Here is a 12236-nt window from a genome sequence, read left to right as displayed (position 1 = left end):
ATTACTCCTTCAGTTATATAACAGATCATTACAATTCCTAACAATTTGGCCGGCCTGGCATTCTATCGAGCACCTTCTATGCCAGAGCACTGCCTCCTTTGTAACAACCCTTCTTGTAACAAACTACAGCTATTGCAATTACATTCATTCTTTAATCAACTAATTATGATTAACAGCAACTGCCCCTATGATAAAATCATTGAATTTGGTCATGTGTTTGCCTTGATTCTTTCTTAAGCTCCGCCTGGTGTGTATGACCTCTTGCTCCCTCTCCTTACTTGGTTTCCCTGCAACACCCATCCATTGGGTTTAACCGGGCCAAGCCAAAAATCGGCCCATGCCCCTCTACCTGAATCATTAGATGATGAAATAGAAGTTAAAGAAATGAAGTGTTATGTCCTTGTACAATTGGATTTACCCTTCTTTCCGGACCATGTAACTCTAAAAACCGTATTTGGAATGATGAGTGCAAAGTCCGAACACTTTTCTACTATAAAGTTCATGGAGAGATTGTTTGAAGAGTTTTTTGCAGTATAATAATGCCTTCAAACAGCACGGTTTTGCATGCTTAATTAAGCAATACATGCAAATCATTAACTGTTTTCTCATAGCATGAAAGCACTTCTCCTTAGCAACGAATCTAAACAATAAGTTTTCCAAATCATATCTTTGGAGAGCATGGTCCATATTTGGGTACATATATGAAATCATGTTTGTTAGTCTTTCAAGCAATTAAACGTTAACACCAGTTCCAAACTTGAACCTTTCATGAGCAAAGTGTGGTAGCAACTGTAATATTTCACTACATTTTTTATTTTGTTTTTATAAGAGAACCTCATTCTGTTAAATATAATTTCCACGTGAAGCTTGGCAAATTATATAGATTAACATCATGTTCAGTTGAAACATTTACAGTTTTCATGCAGATATCTTATACTTGGAAGGATGATTTATATGTTTGATGGAATATGCATACCAGTTGTTCATGGTTGTCACATCTGTCAGATGAATTTCTAATCAGAGAAATGAATTATCATCACTAGCACTTCATTAAAAAATCAATGATGTAAAATTCACCTATTGGGATTTCGTTTGACAGAGCAGCAGATCAACGAATCAAGCACAACATAGCAAAGATCATGATCATGCAGTTCATAATTAAGTTTGAATTTCTATGGCCAGCTTGCCAAACTTAATACTGACAATGTTAAAGGAAGTTTTATTTTTTTGGAACAAAGGAGCTGAAGCCATAGCAAATCCATAGGAAGTTGAAATAATTCGTATATGTGCTAATCTAAGAGAAAAATGGGTAGAAACGAATAGAGCAGACAAAAATTTGGGTATGTGAAGCTATAACTAAGTCATTTAGTTTTTGTGAAGTTCCATACATATCAATGAATGAACGAAAGAAATAACGTTCTAGCAGTTAAAAATATGAAACACATGTTATAATATAAGAACTTCAAAAAATGCTAGCCAACAAAAGAATGAAGTTCTAAGGCATGACAAAAGTCTAATTTTAATGTAAACTAGAAGAAAATTCATTTATATTAGCCCATTTATTTTCCTGCTTCCAAGGGACTGCAGAGGAGTCAATCAGGAAGCCAAACTGTGGCACAGAACTTGCAAAAATTTCCATTATTTTATTGATTTTCTACTTTACAAAAAAATAATTTACAAGCTCTAACATGGAAAGTATTGCTCAAGGCATTGTTTTAATTTTTGAAAAGTCACAGGTTTAGATACAAATGAATCCATGCCATTGGCAAGGCAGTCATTGATACTCTCTGTCAATGCATTCGCTGTCATCTGAATAACATGAACAAATATTAGACAAAAGTCTTAATGTTTAAGGAACATTATGATGCTATTTCAATAAATGTAAAATAAAAAGCCAAAAAATGTAGAACATGTGGATGCTTATGTCACTAAGAAAACATTGTATCATAAACCAGCAACTGTGGTAGCTCATGCAAAATGCTTTTGGTGAGTTTGCGATGAGAAAAGGTTTATCCATTTCATCGTTATTCTTGTAATTAGGCTGAAAAACTAAATGGAAAAACTTACTGCAATGATTGGAGTTCTCTTCCTGCACCATCTGGCATCTGGATCACTTGGTGGTAAATTTGAGCAGGGGTTAGCATTGTCTAGCTCATTTATAACAGAAGCATCCCAATATCCATGTTCTTCGAAAGATCGAATCAGTCTAGTTGCTTGTAAACCGTCCATTACTGGCATGCAAACATCCTAAAGATGTTGGAAATAAAAACCAGCATTAAAAAGGATGTTCCAAGTTATTCACAATCATATGGCACTACAGTCTAAGCAATCAAAACTTTGAAGCCTAGGTTGAAGATAACAAAGATCATACCATTAATTCCTACATAATATGCATCCATAAATTGAAATAAGCTACAGTGGGAGCCAGCCATTACTTACGAATCCAAAATATGTAATTAGAGAATGTGAGAGTTGAATTAAAATGCAGCCTTTAAATTTTAAGAGTAAACCAAAAAGAAATTACGAAGATTACCATGAGAATAAGGTCATAGTGAGAATGATGAAATGCACGTATTGCTTCCAATCCATTATTTACAACATCAATTTTGTGACCCAACTGCTTCATCATCGATTGTGCAACCATTATATTTATCTTGTTATCTTCTACAAGAAGAATTCTGGGATTTGCCTTGATTTTTGCCTGTTCACAATTACTACTAGTTGTGCTCAGTGGATTTTCATTTTCTTCAGTTTGCCTTGGTCTACAATTTGCAGGTCTGAGTGCACCAATCTCATTCAAATCAGTCATATTCCCACATTTGGATGACATGTCACACTTCTGAGACTTCCTGAAATTCATACTAGAACTGCCAGGACTAGTTCTATCATCTTGAAATATCTCATCTTTTCTCTTCATACTTTCAGCATTGTGAATATTGTGATCCAGGTTGCTCTGTATTGGAGCTCCAAGTTCAGAATATGTCTGAGAGGATTCTGACACTATGCAGTTTACTGATGAAAGTGAATCAGACTCCTGTGGTGATGCACCTATTGAACTTAAGGGATCAAAATTACAGCCTTGAAACAATTTTGTCTTTCGAACAATGGATCTACTAGATGAGAATTGAGTTCCAAGCGCACATGGTTTAAAAAGAAATGTCCCATTAATCTCTTCACTGTTGGCATCAGGCATGAGTTGTTGATCAGCAATGGCTGAGATCTCATCTGAATCACCAGAATCCTCCTGCTTTGACGGAACTTTACAAGGCAACACAAAAGTAAATGTTGAACCACAACATTCTTGACTTGTCACTGTAAGAGTTCCCCCCATGAGTTCAACCTATATATGCACATTTCTTACAGTCAGTTTACACAACAATGTGATATTTTGAGAAAAATATAAATCTGAATTAATTTTTGTTTCATCTGTTGTGGTACTGATTATAAGCATTCTTATCATTGTTAACACTTCAATGGAATAAGTAATCAGACAACGATGGGTAGTGTTTGAATCTTTGTAGCACAGCGCTTCACTGAAAAGAGGTGAAGATGATATAGATCATAATATTCATCTTTATATGTTTATGAAGGTGATATAGATCAAAATACTCATTTCTTTATATATTCCTGACAAGTAAGCCAGTTGAAGTGAAAGCTGGTTTCGATCAAAATAAAATAGCAAACAAGCAAAATAAGATAGATTTGTTTAAAATTGCAAAAAAGATAGATCCATGAGAAGTTGAGATAAGCCAGACCATAGCTAATGAAACAGATTTAACAAAGTAGTGTTGGCTCAACATTTCTGTGAGCAACCAAGAAGATTAATGAGGAATAGAATGCAGACTATATAATTGATACCACATGTACACCATTCTCTAAGATGAATTTAAAATAGAAATGCAAATAAATGAAAGCATTAATTTATTATTCAGGCAAGCGAGCACAAGAAAAGTTTGAAATCACTAACAAAGGAGAAATAAAAGACTATCAGCTCTAATACTCTCGATGACTAGAAGATTGAGGTCAGAAATTGCCCTCAGCTATATCAGAGTTTAAAGTTTGTTTGCCAAAAAAAAGATCAAACAACATGTTGTACGTAATAAACAAGTATAAGAAAAAGGCATTAGAAGATAAAGTGAACTCACAAGTTGTTTGCAGATTGCAAGACCAAGTCCGGTTCCACCATACTTTCGTGCATGATCAGCACTAGCTTGCATGTACTTTTTAAATAATGTGGGTAAAGCCTTCTCTGCCAGATTAAAGAAGTCAAAGCATAATTACCAAAGAAGTATTAAGAAGAAGAAACAAAGAATTAATGACAATTCAAAAATCAACATTCCCAACTAGCATGCTTCAATAGATAAGAAAAAATGAAACAACCTGGAATGCCAATTCCTGTGTCATATACATCACAGCGCAGCCACACTCTTTTCTCCTGCGACCGCTTATTCTCCTCAGTATCTTCATCTGCCAAATATTCCTTCAACTATGAGTTTGCTGATCTTGAGATCTTCATGCTAAGAAAAATTATGGAGTACAAGGTTCTCACATCTTTGAGAGTCCAAAAAGGCATTTTCAGTCAGTCTTGTTGCCGAAAGAGAAGAATTATCCTCTTCAATAACTTGATGGTGTTCTCCTCCAGAGCCAGAATATTTTTCAGATTCTTCAGAAACTACTTGAAGGTTTATCCCAACTTTTCCTTCATGCGTAAACTTGATTGCATTGCTATAATATTTTACCATATGAAATAGCAACCAATATGAGAAGTTGGTATACACAGAAGAGAATGATAGAAAGGCATATCTATTTAAATTATTGCAATAAGAAAAATATGAATCAAGGTTCCAGCAACCAATATGCAAGCCAACATTTTTGCATTGAACATGTATACATGTAAAGTATACAAGCATATTGTGCATGTACAGTAATATTATCAGTGGTATTCATTATCTTCGATTAGTTGTCAAGGATGGAAACCGCAACAGCAATACTTTACAGAAAATTAGCATTTTAAGGGTTATTTTCATGTTTATTCATCCATTCTTGTAGAAATACTCTTTATGCAATGATAAACAAAATTTCATGTACAAACAACCACTTAATTTGGTTTCCAGAGGAAGTCCAGCTTCTATTCTTGAAACAAATAACTCATTACCAAACTTAGTTTCTAGCCTCCAATGAGTCTACTCCAACAATAGCCTCATGAAACGCCCAAACATATATCTCTTGGGTTTCCAAATGTCGTAACAAATGAGATTGCTCAAGGATTTCAAAATTAACAATAATTTCCTAACCCATTCTGAATATCCTTGAATTCTGTAGATGGTTTTCCTTCTCTGAAGACTCCTACAAGTTTTATTTTTTTTATTTTTATTTTTATTTTTATTTTGCACACAGAAGAAAAAAAGCACAATAGGTGAGAAGCCACTTGAGTATATCCAAAAGGTGGAAGAGAGCACAATGATTCAATTAAGATGGAATTTCAATATATGAAAAATCCCAATATTACAATACTGCAGCTGTCCACAGTATGATTGTACATCATTCCAAAATTTAGCATAGACAAATTTGTCTGAAATTTTCCAACCAACAATATGCCAATTAAGTGCTCAGATTAGTTAAAATAATAATCAGTGAAAGCATTGTTGCAAGAGTTATTACCTAGTCAAGTTGGTCAAAATTTGTCGAATGCGAAGCACGTCCCCAATAACCTAACAGGAGAATATTCATCAAACTGATCATGGTGACAGAAGAAAATAAAAGCTCCAACCTTTGGTAAAGCATGTAAAGCATCTCACTGATTTGAGCATAAAATCATTTGTTTGTACTCATCGGAAGTTATTACTTACATAAGCAATCCACATTCAGATTAAAATGCTAAAAAATAAGCACAAACTGATCTAAATCTATGAAAAGCATGCGATGCTCATTAATTCCAAGTAATGAGACTGAAATCAAACCACTAAAGCTTTCTTCTCTGTTAATACTTGTACATGTAGTTCGTACTTACACATCTATATATAGATCCTTGTACAGTAGATCCAATGCACAATGTTCATGAATTGGCTGAATAGAAACTAAACAAAAAGCAAATCAAGGCATTAGAAGATACTGGATCCCCACCTCAAAAGGTACATTGTCTGTGATATGACCTTCCAAAGCCAGTTCTTTCTGCAATGACGCAGCAGCTGTCTGAAGAACATGTCTTACTACCTCCCGTGGTCGAAACTTTGTAGCTTCCAGCTTCATTACTCCTAAATGATACAACACAGGCAAAATGAATAATTTTTATGCAGAGCTACTTGTAAGATAATACCATTTGAAAGTATTCATACATGCATTTTCTTCGCAGATGCAATGGAAAATTGAGAATGCAAAAGATGTAATTAATCTTGATGTTTGGAAAAGAAAAGGAGCCACCCTTTTATAGGTAGTTGGTTACCCCATTTCCCTCCCAACTCAAAGGTCAAGGGTTCGAATCCTGCCTATAGCTTGGCTTGTCCACATTTCTCTAAAAATAAAATTAAAAATAAAAATAAATAAGAAAAAAGGCAATAAACAAATGTTATTGATGAAGTTGCCTTGTCAAGAAAGTTCTCATGTATGGTGCAATAATTGACCAAAACATTAAAAATGGGTGCAAATCAAACATAAAGCTAGTGTTTGTAACATAAGATACAAGCCAACTGGATAGTATGATATTCAGCAATCATACAGCCAAATCAGTAAATCAGGTGCTTTTAAATTATCATATAGCCATTCTCAATAAATTTTCTCCATGTTTAGTTATAATTAACAACTCTGGGTATTCTAAACAAGTTAATTGGAATACTTTTGGTATAATTGTAATTAGTAACTTCAAGTCATATAGTTTTTTGTGCGATGGTCAAACTTCAAATGTTAAAAGTGATTATACTGACTCGTATCATTGAGTAAGTATTATGAGAATATGGTCACTTACCAAAATTATACAAACCAAGCATATGGACTCCAACTACTACTATATAGAAAAAACAGCCTCCTTCAGAATTGAAAATTATCAAAAAAATCCCAAACAAAACAATTACCTGATTCAACTTTAGAAAGATCAAGTATGTCATTAATAAGTTGCAGCACTAGATCTCCAGAAGAAAGCATAACATCTAGCAGTTGGTGCTGTTCCTTATCCAGTTTTGTATTTGCAAGGATCTCAGTCATGCTAACAACACCAGCAAGAGGAGACCTAATCTCATGAGACATTGTCGCCAACATTTGCTTAGCACGCATTGTTTCCTCTGTCAAGAGAGCCAAAGAGATAAACAGTAGATGGGAAAAGACAGGTTTACAAGTTTATCAAAGAAATGATTTTTCTCAATCAATACAAAATTACTGAACCTGTTATGTGAATTGTTTTATTTAGTTCTGTCTCTTTAGCTTTTTGAACAGCTATCTCCTCCCTCAGCTTTGCCATTTTCTCTCTTTTTTTAACCTGTCACTCAAGCAAGCTGATTGTAATGCAACTTGAACCACCATATGAACAAAAAATTAATGTAAGAAAAAGTGAAGTAAATGACATTAAAAATAAAATGGTAAAGAAGCAAATAGGAATGTAATCAACAAACGCCTATTTTTGGACCTGAAGCAAAATTAAAAGCACAATTTTTATTTTATTACTCTAAGTGTCCTATTTTGCTTAAAAGGAAATTATCATCAAATTTTACCATCAATCAGAGATCAAATAGCCAACCTAAGGAAAGAACGTGCATTCTGCTTCCATACTTGATAAAACATAATGCTAAATAAAAGTACTTTGAGTGCAATTATTGAAGCTCATTTCAATTTAGAATTTCAATATATTAATAAAAAAATTCATAAAAATTGAATGAAATGGAGATCATGTTGGAGAATCTTAGGTATACCTGATCAATGAAACAAGCTACTAGTTGTTACAGCATGACAAAGAATGTCAGTGATATTATCATGCATAGGTTCTGAAATAATCATGTCACCATATGGAGATGATCAAAAGTTCATCTCAAAAGCATGTTTTTGATTTAGAAGCACCCGGTGTACACCAAGAATAGACAGCCTTTCTAGTATCTGCCAAGCATTCTATTACCAAAGGCAGTACTCTGGATGTGCTATTGTAAGTTTGTGAACAATTCGTGTTCAGTTTAACCCAAAATCTCAAACTGAACTGGACTAAAACCAAATTTTGAAGTTCAAAAATGAAATCAAAATTAAGTTTTTCATTCAAGTTAGTTCAAGATTTGAGGTCAGGTGTAAACTGTTTGGCATCTATGTCTCCTATGCTGTCAGATAGATATAACAAATAAACACTGTCTGCATATGAGGTTTCAAATTCAGTGTTTCAGTGTGAATTTTAAATTTTATATAATTTGGATAATTAAAAATGTAAATACTATAAACTAAATTTTCAAAATATCTTAATCAAAATGTAGACCAAATTTAATGCACTTATAAACTCACCCTTGTTAAAAATAAAAAATTTACAATATCAAAACTAAGACAGAATAGTTTTTCTTTAATCATCAATATTTTCAGAAAACCCCACATTCTCCATAACACTGTGAATCAGTCTAATGCAGTTATGTTGTTAGAAAAGAAATAGAATAATCAAAAGTCAATAATGAACAATTATAAAATTTTACACATGGTTTTTTAGTTAAAAACTAACAGTTAAGTTACATCAATAACATTAGAAAATAACAGTACATCTATTCCAGGATTAAAGAAAAAAAGAGATGCTTGAACTACATAACAACACAAAGAACAGTCAAAAGGACTCACTTTGGTGATTGCATCATATTAAATTAAGATTCACTGAAATATGAATTTCAGTATTGGCAACATAGAACTGAAAAGACAAAACAACACAGAAAAGTTTAATTGATAAGTTACCTGGTCAGTTACATCCATCCCCATGTAATTTACACCTATTTTATCTCCTGCCTTGCTAAAAACTGGTTCAACATAGATTAAAAATGTCTTTAAACCAAAAAGTGAGGTTTCAAATGTGATCTCCCGCTTGGCAGGTAAACCTCGTTCCAAAACTTCCCTTTTAAAATCCTGAATTTCTTCCACACCAACTCCAGAAAATATCTCTGTATCAGTTTTACCTATAATGTCCTGAAAATCAGTTATATTGACATCAAAGCTTGAGAGTGCAAACGAATAAAAGAAGCACAAAGAGTCAGCCTTACAAGAAAAATAAAAAATATAGGCATATGTACATATTTATGCCAGATACACATATGTATAAGTATATAAATGCATAGAAAGGTATAGAAGTTTGTCATTGATTAGACTTAATAAAAATTTCCCATTTGACAATGTAGAACACTGAATTTAAAGATATAGGCATATCACTTCAGATTTTTCAGGCAGAGAATTTTCCAAGGTTTGCCAATGAAGAATGGAAGCATGGCTAACTAAGAAAATCAAATAAAATACCTTGATAGTGAATAAAAATAATGCGAATTTATGCCACAACTAGATTATCACATAAAGCTTGGGTTTAAACTTGATTTTAAGGATCAAAATTTGGGGCAAGATGTTATTAAGACAATGTGTGCTAGAATATAGTTTAAGAGCACAGAATAGTTTTTTTGGAGTAATACAACATATATCTGACAAGGCTTTCAGAGAAATTTTTAGAAAAATAAAATGAGGTACAGGTACCAATTTGGTACAGTGACAGAGCAGGTGGGTAACTATTAAATAGAGATAGGCATTTACAAAAGGTATGTTAGTCTAAAGCTAAATATCAACGCCAGCAAATATTCAGGAATGGTGTTTAATGTGATGGCTATCATCTGAAAATTAAGGTGTGCTTCCCTGGTTAACATGATGCCAAAACTAGAAATGGAAAATTTCATCAATATTGGGATAAGAAAAGAATATAGGAATTTTATTATAAACAATCATGTTATTAAAAATAGTTGCATTGCCATGAAACTTTTGTATGCTTATTCTTACAGCCAAAATGAGATTTTTTTAAACTTTCAAACAGACATTTGATGTGCATTTTGAAAAGAGTAGCATTTGATTTTTTTTTGTTATTTATTTTACCTCTCCATCCAAACTTGGAAAATGGTTGTAAATGAAACGATATCTCAACTCTTTGTCCTGAAATAGAGAAGAACGAATAGATTAGAAACTAAAATTGCTGAGAATAGTTGGTAGATACAGATGGTAATGAAAATGGGAAATAATGAGACAAGAATTGCCTCTCCACGAACAAAACAGAAGGTACGTATATATCTTTCCTAAACTCTGCACTAGCAGAGCGCATTGGATGTTTATGAAGAACCATGTTAAACTAGGAGTATCTTGTCCTATATCAATGAGATAGCACAAAATAGAAACCATAACGGATTTGAATAGAACTACAATGTTACAAAGAAAAAAAAATAAACGGTAGCAGTTGGCATGATATGGACAACAAATAAATACTAAGGGCCAAAATTTTGTTTTATAAAACTGACTAGATAATCAAAAGGGTAACAAATGGGCAATAACCAATTCAAGAAATATAAAGTAATGCTGGGGGTGTCGATGAAGCAAATCAAAACAAGGAAGATGGTGTGAAACTGACCACACACAAATGCTTTAGGATTCAAAGATTGTATTGCTGTGAATTGTAAATTAATTAACTACTGGGGCAGATAATGGGTCACCACATATGTTAGTTATAGACATGGATTTATTACATCCATGGCAAGAGAAAAGGATGCATCGGGTGCAATGATGTGGAATGAGAACCTCAAAGCAACCAAAAAATAGGATGACCAATCATAGACTAAATACTACTTCAGGAATAAATAGTGCCAGTGTCAATGGTGATGCTATAGTCTTGGAAAGTCAAGAAGAACCAAAATATGAAAATATGAAAGTGTTAGATACTTGTGGTGTGATTGAAGAGGGATAAAGGTATGAAGAGCGTTTAACTAAGAAAAGAAAAGATGATTGTAAAACCTTATAATATGCTAACATTCAGTGAAGAATAATCTGGAACAAAAAAATCAGGAAGGCGCCAGATGTTAAAATAATCAAACTCTTGAAAACTGTCACTCTTTGAAATGGGCTTGAAGACCAGAATCTTAGTTTGCATATACCACAGCCAAAGCAATGTTGGCGAACACTTGCGGACAATTTGAGGCTTATAAATGACTTTTATACGAAACAAGATGAATGAAATCTGAACACTGATTTACATATTACAATTCTTCTAAGAATGTATACAGTCAGAAGAAATGCCAGCTTAGGGTTGACAGAAGGGTACCTGGTGGCCAATAACAGCAGGTGCATTCTGAGTACAAAGTGCAAGAAGTTATCACTTTTGCAAAATTTGAGACAATTCTTCTACAGGTGAAGACTAGTCTCAAGATTCTTAACTTTCAGTATCTTACGGCTTTCTCCATAAGAGTCTACTCTTTAGATGCTTTCCTCAAACATCCTACAACCTAGTTGTTTAGCGCGTTGTTTCCAGTATGTGACGGTATCATACTCAACATCTATGTCAAATTTGTATGCACAAACATCACTCTTCCTCTGGAACTTTTCCCCATATATCATAGATATCTTCTAATATATAAATAGAGCGTTTTATTGCTAGCATACGCCCTCTCTTCCTCAAAACGATGTTGTTCTATAATCTCTAATTTCTTGGTTCAACTTCTGTCTTTGTTGTTTGTAGGATGCTGAGCTCTTCATTGAGAAGGCGAGCAGCATTGACATGCTTGTATTCCCCGATTTTACAAGATATGTGCCAATTGAGAGGAACCTTTCCTTTGCTACATAATCTGTTAACAAAGTAGACGTTTAAAATCCACAATAGTTGGTTCTTCTGCAATTGCTTAAAATCCTCAAGCATGTCATGATACTTTTCCAGGCTTCTCTATATTGAACTGTGTCCTAGTTTCATCCCCAAAGGTCATCAGGCCACATAAATAGAAGACTTCCATGTCTGCTTCTCCAACTTCACCCCATCGTTTAAAATGGAAGAATTATAAGATCACATTGACTTTTTGCAGCTTCCTTACCACCGCAATTGTAACTGATCCTGTTTCAATTTCAAGCCAGCTTCAACTTCAATAAGTGAAACAATCAATGCTTAGAACACGCTGCAAAACTAGCCTAGCTAATTAATGCTCTGTTGTCTGGTAGAATGTACAAATTCAGTACCCTGCACCCAGAAATTACCACAGATTATATAAATACAGTACCATATGCAA

The 12236-nt window shown here is 33.6% G+C and overlaps 1 pseudogene; it reads right to left on the bottom strand.

Moving 5' to 3' along the window:
* Window positions 1-1652: 1652 nt before the first annotated feature.
* LOC120278517 lies at window positions 1653-11875 on the bottom strand (annotated as a pseudogene).
* Window positions 11876-12236: the final 361 nt, after the last annotated feature.

This window comes from Dioscorea cayenensis, chromosome 16, assembly GCF_009730915.1.
Source record: "Dioscorea cayenensis subsp. rotundata cultivar TDr96_F1 chromosome 16, TDr96_F1_v2_PseudoChromosome.rev07_lg8_w22 25.fasta, whole genome shotgun sequence".
In the NCBI taxonomy this organism is placed as follows: domain Eukaryota; kingdom Viridiplantae; phylum Streptophyta; class Magnoliopsida; order Dioscoreales; family Dioscoreaceae; genus Dioscorea; species Dioscorea cayenensis.
This window is presented reverse-complemented; position numbering and strand designations above follow the sequence as displayed.